Raw genomic sequence first — 11,915 nt, 5'->3', positions numbered from 1 at the left:
TCCTTTCAATCAAAGAGGGAGAGAACATTGTATTCTCATCACGTACATCAATCCACTCTCTAGTGAATAATGGGGCTTCATTCAATTCCTACGCCTCAACGCATTGCATAACCCATCTACACAATTTTTAGAGCATCATCCACTTTGAAAAGCATATAAACGTAATGGTATAATAAATGTCATGTATCCAAAAAAAAAAAAGTCAGAGTCTCCTTTGTATGGAGAATACTTTTTCAAAATAAACCATAAACCCTATCTTGGGCTCCCACAAGGGATTTAAATGTTTTCAACATAGACATTATACACACGCGTATTGTCAGAAGAACCATCCACCCCATATCAGGCTTCCACAGGGAATTTAAGGATTTTTTGTAAACACAAAATGATATTTCATCATTCTCAAAATGACCCACTGTCACCAAACCATGGCAAAAAATGAAATGCTCTTTTTTTGCAAAGAGTGCAAGTGGAAGATGCAAACCTGTAAATCACTCTCTTAGCCGACAACACAAGCTCCGGCATCTTCTCACTAGAGTCGAAAGACTTCACCGCATCCATTAGATAAATAAAAGCCTACATACATAGTAACAATCAAAAGGCACACTCAACTTGATCTTGTGCAAATTAAAACATGTCTATATTCTTTTTTTAAAAATGGTCAAACATCTACCTGCAAAATATGATTCTTCATGCTCATCTTGTAGAATAGGTCAAAAGAATTAGGAAGTTGTGGACCTTCTACTTGCATCCTTTCAATCATAAGTGTGGCCTCTCCATGCAAGTGAGCCCAATAAGTCTTGTAGAATAGGTCAAAAGAATTAGGAAGTTGTGGACCTTCTACTTGCATCCTTTCAATCATAAGTGTAGCCTCTCCATGCAAGTGAGCCCAATAAGTCTCCTTTTTCACGTAACTTCTAAAAAGCTTGTAATCACCAAAATGAAGATATTGTGGATCCTTAGACTTAGTGAGGCTCATGAGGTGTAAAATTATCTTCTTTCTACAAGCAATAAGAACAACATACCACTTAATCATATAGAAAACAAAATGAAATGAATACAATTACAAATGAGAAACTAGTGATTTAGAGCTTGTCAAACAATAGAGCTTATCTCTAGTGATCTTTAGTATTCCAGGTTCATCCCATTTAATGCTAAAAAGCAACTTGAAGAACTCATCACCATTAAGAGGATTGGCGATTGACAAGTACTTGTAGCCCCTATCTTTCAACCGTTTCTCTTCTACCTTTGTGGCCTTGTCCAGTCCCTTCTTCTTCTCAACATCATTTAGTCCAAGTGCATCTAGCTTTGCTCTTTCTTTGGACATAAATGCAGTGAACTCATCCTAATACAAAACACTGTATTGAAACCATAATGAAATTTTACATTAATTATTCAACATGTAGAGTAGGTATCACCTTCCACACAAGTTGAGATATCAATCCACATGGAGTGTTGTACCATGATGCAGCACCATGGTAATACCTTGCCTCCACAGTCATCTCCACCCTAGCCCATTCTCTCATATCAGGTGTCAATTTTTGAAGGATTGAATCTTTATTTGCCATGCCAACTCTTTGAAACATATAAACTTCATGAGTGATGTTTGGGATGACATGCGCCCTGGAAATGCTGCAGAAAAATTGAAAACAAAGAGTTGAACACAAGCATTGCTTGCAAAAAAATGAGAGTCGACATGCAATTAACAAACTTACGCATTGGAAGTGTCAAGTGCAAGAAGCAACTCTGCTTCTTTTGCTCTGGACAACTCAAGGAATTGGCAATGAACACTAACATGGTATTGACCATTGTCCGAGTACTCTATCACACACAAAAAAATCATCATTTGTAAAAACAAAGCTTTACAACAAAAGAGTGAAAAAGGTGAAAGATCTTACTATCTTTGATTCTCTTCCACCATGTTTTTAGCCTATGGTTTCCATCCCATATCAGAAACTTTTTTCCTTTGAGCTCCTACCATTCTCTACCAAGTGATCTCTCGAACTCAGCATTTCTTTCCCGCCAAAGTGGTCCCCATTCCTCCAAATCTGCTACGGTCACAGGAATGATATCTCCTCTAGAATCCCCAACGGACACAAGGAAATGTCCCATAGTTTCTAAATACCCAGCAGAATCAAATGAGGAGATGAGCCATTCTACATCATCTCTAGCAAACCTAACAGCCTCATGCACCATGAGTCGACACAGTGGAACCGGAGGAGGCAATGTCTTCTTCTCTACATAAAACTGACTTAGAACATCTTTCATCAATCCAAGCGAAATTTGCTTGCCGAGGTGTTTGGAATGCTTATTCTCCTCATCCCCTTCAGGATCGCTATCTTCTTCATTTTCATGATGATCTTCAATGTGAACATTGGTCTCTGCTTAGAGATAACAAGTGACAAACATTCAATCATCCAAAAACATATGCAATTAGGATTAGATAGTGTAAAGTATTTAATTTACAGAAATTTTGCCAGAGTCTCCTTTGTACGGAGTCAACTTTTTTTAAAAAAAAACCACACACCCTATATAGGGCTCTCACATGAGATTTAAGGACCTTTTCTCCAACATAAACAAAAACAATACTTAATATTTTCTCTAGCAACTATTAATGGTATGTATATAAAAAATGGTTCACCCTTTCTTACTCTCCCACATGGTTATTAATTACCAAACTTTCCAAACGAAAAAAAACGTCCATCAAATTTAACATACCTTTTGAGAAATTTATAATATAAACTACGTATTGACATAAATTATAGCATACACTCATAATTTATCTGTGATCTCTACGTCATCTTTGATGTTGCTGGAGTCTTCATCAACTTGAGCCTCATCATCAATAAAAACATACCTTTTGAGAATCCTATTCTTTTTATTTGGTGGAGTGTCCAAATGTCGGACTCGTGATGATGCCTCTTGGTCGATAGCTCCCTTTGGTATACAACCGGACCTAAGCTTCATGCTCACTTGACGGTTGCTAAAAGGAGAGACTGGAGGTTTTCTTTTCTTGCTATCCCTCTTTGGTGCCATTATCTACACAACACATATAATATAGTTTTTAGTTTATATAAGACCACATAAAAAATGCAAAAAAAGGGGGAGGCAGAGCTTCCCCATCATCTGCGTGCGTGCGGATGATGGGGGAGCTCTGCCTCCCCTTTTTTTGTTGACACACGTGATGGGGGAAAAACATTTCAAAAACCTTAATCAAAAGACTATTTCCAGCAGCACCATTGACAAAGCTCACCAAATCTACAAAAAAAAGGGGGAGGTAGAGCTCCCCAAACGCGTGCGCACGGATGATGGGGTTGCTCTGTCTCCCCTTTTTTGCGTTTTTGATGTGTTTATTGAACAAATATATATCAAATAATTTAGGTTTTATTTCAATAACCTCAAGCAAAAGCATTTTTCCTACAATATAGTTGACAAAGCTCACCAAATCGACAAAAAAAAAAGGGGAGGCAGAGCTCCCCCATCATCCGCGCATGCGCAGATGATGGGGGAGCTCTGCCTCCCCCTTTTTTGTAGATTTGGTGAGCTTTGTGTTATTTTCATTAATTTTGGTTAATCCCAAAATTTAATGACATCTATGTGATAAATTGTATGCTTTAATCCAAAATTTCCAAAATTGTATGCTCCCCCATCATCCGCACGCGCGCGGATAATGGGGTAGCTCTGCCCTTCCCCCCTTTTTTGGTAATTTCTTATTAAAGCATACAATTTATCAAATAGATTTGTTATGAACACCAAAATCGTTTTTAATCAGAACTTGAAGAAAGCCAGTCATCGCAAGAAGATAGACCGCAGAGAACCGTTAAATGTGAAAAAAAAGGGGGGCACAGAGCCCGCCCATCGTCTACGTACGCGGATGATAGGTAGGCTCTACGCCCCCCTTTTTTCCCGCGTTGAACGATTCTCTGTGGTCTATCTTCCGGCACAGCAACGACAATAGTGTGTGTGTGTGTGTGTGTGTGTGTGTGTGTGTGTGTGTGTGTGTGTGTGTGTGAGAGAGAGAGAGAGAGAGAGAGAGGAATCTCAAATCTCGAGCGAGATTCTCCGAGCAATACCTAAAACGAGCAAGATTGGCCAAGGCACACTTTACAAAACAAAAACCAAACAGGATTTTTTAGGTGACTTCAAGAAAAAAAAAAGATTAAAACAAGATTACACCCAATTTTAATGGTAAAACGACCACAAATTTTTGATAGAAAAGACCCCTTGAACAAGGGTTTGATAGAATGTTTCCTTTGATGGGATAGAACAATTGGAACCCATACAATGGCATGTTTATATTCCTCTTCTTGGAACTAGTTGCCCTCACATATTAAAATCTCATTTCTACCACCATTGATCCTTGTTGGTAATTGTGGCACCATGATTCCATTCAATATAAATCTCCTATTCCCACCTCCCTACATGTAGGACCACGAGACTTACACTAAAGAGTAAGGTTGTTGCCACTCGAACAAATCTCATGAATAAAGAGAGTCAAGGAGCTTGAGCTTCTCTTCGATTATTCTTCTTCTTCTTCTCCTATCTCTTTTTGTACCTCAAGTTATTGTGGGTTGATGTACGATAACATACTATGCATTTTAAGTTACTCTAGAGAAAACGGAGGAAACTTGAAAATAATTATATTTGTGCAATGAGGCTATTCTTTTGAGAAAATCCACATCATGGTATATATTAAAGTTTGGATCACACCATCATAGGTAGCTTTCTATCGGGGGGGGGCGCGACAAACATGTCAAGGGAGGTGGTAACAATGGGGGATTATAAAGAGTGCTTTGATAGAAGAGTACGCAAGGTTGATAAAACTATGAACAATTTTCTTATGACAACTTTTTCCACATGCTAGTCCTCTTTCACCTACCGATATCGATAGAAACCTAGGTTTAGTGTAATTCCACGTACACATTTTGAGATTTATCCTTAAATTCAAAGTAAAAGGTGAATAAACCTACAAAATTTAGAGAAATTTAGTGTAAAAACCTTCTCTTAAATTTTTCATGTTATTATGAGCACAACTCAAAGCTCCTAGATTACTCAGGGTTCCTAGTCTGATGAGTTGTCCGTCATGCCTCGACCCAGATTACTCACCCAACGTGTGATGCCCCTATGTTGAATACACTTCTTAGAGACATGGTGTATGATTGTCATTGTAGTCCTTTGAAATGATTTTCCTAATGCGGCTTAGCTCTCATTTTTGTTTGTACTCTATTTACTGTTTGGGAGTTGTACGTCCATCAATGCCTCATAGCAATTCAAATGGATGGTAGTCTAGCATTGCATCTGTCATCTTGTAGAATGATATGGCCCAAGCCTTGTTCCTTAGCACCCCATAAGGTAACCCCCTCAAAGGGGTAACTGGGAGGTTGGTTGTGCTACAACAAACAACATTATGCCACGTTGAGACAACTGTGTTGTCTAGGGAAGGTAAATCGCAGGGTCCCTAATCATTGACAAATTTGGTGTTGAAGGAATTGGGCAAGGAAACTCACAATAGACGAGGCAAGAAGGTCCTCAAGTTCAACCGTTGTCATTTTCAACAACTTTATAGTATAAACAAAACCCTTCAAAAAATCTCTTTGAAAGAGACGCGAACTCTTTCACGCACGAGCAGGGACCAGTGCTCCAAAAAAACTTTGTTCTGAAAACTTGGCAGACCTACCTATGAGAATTTTAGTGGTAAATTGACTAAATTTGAAGGGTTTTACACCAAATGACACTAAATTTCTCTACATTTTGTAGGTTTTCTCACTTTAAATTTTAAAATATAGAGGTAAATCTCCAAATTTGCAGGTGGGATTACACTAAACCTAGGTATTTTTTTTCAAACCCCCCTCTCTTTCTCTCTCCTCGCTCTCTCTCAATTTCTTTAGAAAAAGTCTTTGAAAGAGCCCATGCTGGTGTGGACTTTTTGTTTAGAGAGATTGAGAGAGAGAGAGAGAGAGAGAGAGAGAGAGAGAGAGAGAGAGAGAGAGAGAGAGAGAGAGAGAGAGAGAGAGGAGGAGGAGGAGGGGATCGTACATGGGCGAGGGAAGGCTAGAAGGGAAGAGGCTGAGGAGGCGGAGATCGTGCATGTTGTAGGATCAACATATATGTGTTGATGTGCGTCATGCGACCTTGTACTTTGTCACAAGGAGAGCTTATACATGTTGATGCAGCTCGACTTAATCTCTTGTCACACCATCGTTTTTGGTCTTGCGGATTGAGTAGATATTTCCCAACCCAATTAAGCCTCCAGTGTGAAGAATCGTGGTGGTTGTTGGACTAAGCAAGGCAGGGGAGGGAGAGCACGTGCTCCTGCGAGGCAAGAGTTTAGAACTTCAGACTACAAAAGGAGACCCCCGGACTCCGAAGAGGCGCAGCTACTTAATCACACTTCTCTCTCTCTCTCTCTCTCTCCCCCACTCTCTCTCTCTCAGTCAAAAAGAAATTCTCTTGAATAACAGGTCTTGAGTTCAATTCTCCTGGTCAGCTAGATCTTTAAGGTCTCTTGGGATAGTTTCCTACAACGTTAAAACTCTCTTCTTCTCGGGTGTGTGTGTGTGGGTGCTGATAAAAACAGGAAAATGGTATAACCTTTCTATCACCCCAGTGTGGTAGATTGGTTACACCATTTCCCTCTTGAATAACAGGTCTTGAGTTCAACTCTCCTCGTCACTTTAACTTAGATCTTTAAGGTCTCTTGGGATAGTTTCCTACGACATTAAAACTCTCTTCTTCTTTAGTGTGTGTGTGTGGGTGTGGGTGTGTGTGCTAATAAAAGAAGGAAAATGTTATAACCTTTCTATCACCCAAGTGTGGTAGATTGTTTATGCCATTTCCCTCTTGAATAACAGGTCTTGAATTCAACTCTCCTCATCGCGACAAGATCTTTAAGGTCTCTTGGGATGGTTTCCTAGAACGTTAAAACTCTCACTCTCTTTCTCTCTCTCTCTCTCTCTCTCTCTCTCTCTCTCTCTCTCTCTCTCTCTCTCCCCTTTTTTTGATCCAGAATACTGTACTAGATGTGTCCAAAATTTGAACCGCTTGACACAAAATTTTAAGCATTACAAAAGCGGATCCAATTGTATGATAGAAAATTTGTAATTCTCAAAAAGTGAACCTTATTGATGTCTTAATTTGTTAAACATATTGCAAAACCTAACTGCAAGCCCTTGTAAGCTCATCAGAGAACTGTCAGCACACAAAGAGGCTGACCTTGAATGAGAACTACAAGTTCCTGTGATCCAAAGCTAAGCCTTGAAACAAACAGAGCTTCTGCTCTTGCTGCATGCAACGGTTGAAGTGATACGATAGCACTTTGCAAACGCAAGATCCTAGAAGAGGCTGGTTGGACGAGAGAAGTCAGTATCACAGACAGGGAAGGGGAAGAGGATTTGCCACCCTTAAGGGTTGTTGGGAAGCATCATTGCAAAAGGCCTCGAGCAAGCTATCCTTGATTAAGTGGACGCCCGTGCCGGAGCAGGTAAATGGAAACGTAGAGGAGGTGCATATGTGAAAGGCGAAGGTGCAGCTTGTATGTAAGAGAGGAGAACTGACTAATATGATCATTAGCACGTTTGATGCCTTCCTCAGCGAAGCGTCTGCTGAACGGACGAGACTGTGTATACCTCTCTCTCTCTCTCTCTCTCTCTCTCTCTCTCTCTCTCTCTCTCTCTCTCTCTCTCTCTCTCTCTCTCTCTCTCTCTCTCTCTCTCTCTCTCTCTCTCTCTCTCTTAAAATAAGATCACCACAAAAGACCGTTATTCATCTACAAGGATTACTTTGAGCTCAATCAATGATAGATTATTGTCTGGCAGGCTCCATCTTCACCTCAATAGAGCCTTGCCACTTGTCCACTGCAAGGCGCATGGAGGCCCTAAACATATCGATCACTCTGGCACCTTCCTGCATTACATCCACTTGCTGATTATGGGTAGGAAAAATGATCACGACAGTCTCATCACCAACAACGCATTCAGCCAAGCGCAAAGGGGTGCTCTGAGGGGTAGCGAAGCGGCTCTTTGAATTCTGCATCACCTGCTTGGCGCTCAGCACCTTCACCACCAGGTTGTGGCCGGCTGTGCCGGGCCTTAGATCTTGCACCTTATAAATTTCCGTCCCCTGTTTCTGCTTTGACACCACCATGCCTACAATTATGTCCCCCTTCCCTCTCCCTCTCTCTCTCTCTCTCTCTCTCTCTCTCTCTCTCTCTCTCTCTCTCTCTCTCTCTCTCTCTCTCTCTCTCTCTCTCTCTCTCTCTCTCTCTCTCTCTCTCTCTCTCTCTCTCTCTCTCTCTCTCTCGTAAAAAAGAAGCTCTCTCAAAGAGCGCGCGCCGGTGCGCACTCTTTCAAAGAGTTTTTTTTTTACTGTGTGTGTGTGTGTGTGTGTGTGTGTGTGTGTGTGTGTGTGTGTGTGTGTGTGTGTGTGTGTGTGTGTGTGTGTGTGTGTGTGTGTGTGTGTGTGAGAGAGAGAGAGAGAGAGAGAGAGAGAGTAGTCCATGTTTGTCTGCAGATCGCTCAAAAATGCTTGCCTCATCAAATGTTATCAACAGAGCTGGACGAGGTATTTTGTTACACGCACAAACCTTGCCCTCTTTCCTTGAGCTCTGCCAAGCTAGCTATCGACGAGGCGCTAGAGATGCGTGTCTGTATGTGAACACGCACACACACACACACACACACACACACACACACACACACACACACACACACACACAGAGAGAGAGAGAGAGAGAGAGATGGGCCTGGGGCGGTTCATCAAGACCATGTATGAGAACTGCTTCTGGCTCATCAAGACCAAGTACAAGAAGCTAAAGCAATTGAAAATGGCCAAGTACAAGAAGGTGGATCTCACCAACAACATGTGCGTGGAAGCTCGCAGCTGACTTGCATAGAAGATCATCATAGAAACCCTCAAGGATGCGGATTCACTAGGCAGGAAGGCCCTTGCCATCTAATTCACTCTCTCTCCCTTCATCAACTACTTGGACTTCCCCTCCTTGACTATGTTGCATGTCCTGAGTAAGTATTTTCAAGCCTGCATACCTCATTTGATGACCAGACTTGTAAGTATGTAGCTCGCATTCATTTATCAATAGAGCTGGATGAGGAGTGTGACTGAAGCCAGTGACTGAAGCCAAAGGCTCTTCACACCATGACTTGCACTAGTGGGAAATTGCAATATTCTCCAAATATACCTTTCCCTCGACATTCAGTTGTCTGCCACTAATCCCCTCACACACTACGCTAAAAGCGCAAGCAACTAGCTGCACTCATAAGCCGCTGGCTTAATTACTTGAGGATTATAACCATCATAATCTTTTCTGCCCTCATGTCCACTTTGACGTTACTTGTTTTCTGCATCGCCAACAGCCTAATAGCATCAACAAAAAACTGTGATGACAAGTGGAGACTCAAGTACTTGAGCACTAACATTGTCTCATCCAAATTCCTTCTTAAGGGGAGGATCACATAAGATCTATGATTTCTTAGTACTATTATGGAGCTTGTGAGCCTTGATGTAGTCCCATACTTGCTTGAGGACATAAGGCCTTGTGGTCTCCAAGGTTTGCAAGATGGGAGCCAGGTTGGAGGAGACCCTATAGAGGATCTGAGCACCACCTCTGGACTGGGGCTTGGGGTCGGGCTCGGGAGTGTTTTGAGTTCGGCCTTGGGCACTTTATTGCTCATCTATTCATCAACTCATGCAAAATGTAGAGCACTCACACACTAGACAAGGGGCAAGATCCCGATCGATGGCAAAATGAAGGATCACAATCAATGGCAAGAAGACGGATTGGGATTAGCTGGGTTGAGCGATCAAAGTTGGCACTTGCACGTGCAATATCCCATACTATAGCAACAAGGCTGCATGATACATCCAAGCATTGTACATGGGAAGTCAAGTAGTAAATCATGCAGGTGCAATTAGGAAGCAAGAGGTAATTGGCCATCCGATATTGGGAAGAAGCAGGAGTCATGAGCAGCAGCTTGCACCACTATGATATGATTCATGTAGGCGCCAATATTTTAGTTGACTACAAGTAGTAGTACTAGCACCAGCACACAACATTCAAAGAGCATAATAACTCATTGCTTATTAGATATGATGATGATCACTGCACTGCAAAATTACAAAAAAATCTTCTAAAAGATCTTCTCACAAACAATCAGCCACAGAGCGTATGATAAGGCCTATGATAGAATTCAATGGGAGTTCATACTTCAAAGTCTATATGATATGGGTTTGGAAGATTCTTTTTCACATTCTTTTTGGGAATGTGTCAGCTAGAATTTTTGTTAATGGTACTCTTAGAGATGTTATTTCATTCCGTAAATCCATAAGACAAGGGTGCCCACTTTCTTATTTTCTCTATGCTATCTCATTTGATGCCTTGAATTGGCTTGTTAAATATGTTATGCAATAGGACAAACTCACTGCCATAGACGTATCTGGCTCTACAAAGAAAATGTGCCCCCAAAAGTGTGTTGATCATACCAATGCATTTGTGAGGAATGATGTATATGCAAAGGAGAATTTTAGGGCTTGTCTCACGGTCTTGCAAGTGGCTCGATTATTAACCATGCTAAAAGTCTGGTTTGATGGGGCTGTCTGCTTTGTCTAAGCCAATTTTCACCAGAAGACTTAAATTGTTGCATTGGGGGAAAAACATGCCCATGTTGCCTACTGACTGGTGTTTTAGGTCGAGCCATTATCTGATAGTTTATAGTTTAGCTTATTATTTATGTGCCATATCCGTACGACAGGCTAGTCATCAGCATTGATGGAGTCATGCTGTAAATATCCACTTTCTAGCAAGGCAATTTGAACGATTGGAAGATCGAGATGAATTAAAATTGTAAACGGATGTCTAAATACTGAAATAGTTTAATAGGAGTTTTGGTTATGACTTGAACAGTAATGGTGCTCCAAAAATCCTCTATCCTCTTGATTGAGAGAGAGAGAGAGAGAGAGAGAGAGAGAGAGAGAGAGAGAGAGAGAGAGAGAGAGAGAGAGAGAGAGAGAGAGGATTTTGCAAGGAAGTGTCACCAAAACCTTTTGTAGGAACCAATGGGAAAAAGAACATTTAATATCTTAACAAAAAAAAATGGATTTTTATCGAGTTTTACACTAAAATGCATTGAAAACTCTTTTTGTTGTAGTGCATCAATATATAACAAACAATAAATAGTTTGTTGATGACTATATTGCATACAAACACTTGCTCGGGTTTTTCTTTGCTTGGTAAAACTCGCTCGGTGCGTGGTAACTCTGAGAGAGAGAGAGAGAGAGAGAGAGAGAGAGAGAGAGAGAGAGAGAGAGAGAGGAGGCACCAACATGATGCGCGCACGATGGTACTGGACTGCGTTAGCTCCAGCAGGTAGACGATTGGTTCCGGAAGTAGTAATGCTTCAAACCTAAGCTTTGACATTCACTATTTTTGACCTCTTTCTAGTCTTAAGCAAGGCGGTCATTTTCAGCGAGCCGTAACTCCCAAACGGTTCAGAATTTGCCCAGGGCCGCTCACATGAATTTTTTTGCCTTGTCGAACTCTTCGACACTTGTGTGATACAAAAAATTCATATCTAGCTCAGTTTGGCTGAAAATTCACCTGCAAGTTGACAATTTCTCCAAAAACAGCGCAAAACAGCATTTTCTCACTTTTTCCCTAATCTACGGGCTGAAACGAGCATCAAAATGAAGGAATCTGAAAAAACTTAAACAAGAAATATTTTTCCTCGTATTGAGGACTACAATTCCTACATAAAAAACTTTTCCAAATTTTGACCTTAACATCCTCAAAACTAGCTCCCAACAGGTGTCCCGGGTCAAAATTTGAAACTTCACGAAAACGATTAGAATAGAGTCCTAGACTGTGGAAAATGGTGAAATGAATGATAAATATTATATAACATTACTAT

The 11,915-nt window shown here is 41.0% G+C and overlaps 1 pseudogene; it reads right to left on the bottom strand.

Annotated features, from left to right (window-relative positions):
* Positions 1-7,754: 7,754 nt before the first annotated feature.
* LOC147458040 (uncharacterized protein At4g28440 pseudogene) lies at positions 7,755-8,139 on the bottom strand (annotated as a pseudogene).
* Positions 8,140-11,915: the final 3,776 nt, after the last annotated feature.

Source organism: Adiantum capillus-veneris, chromosome 5, assembly GCF_014529385.1.
Source record: "Adiantum capillus-veneris isolate H3 chromosome 5, ASM1452938v2, whole genome shotgun sequence".
NCBI lineage: Eukaryota > Viridiplantae > Streptophyta > Polypodiopsida > Polypodiales > Pteridaceae > Adiantum > Adiantum capillus-veneris.
Note: the sequence above shows the minus strand (reverse complement) of the source record. Positions and strands in the feature narration are given on the sequence as shown.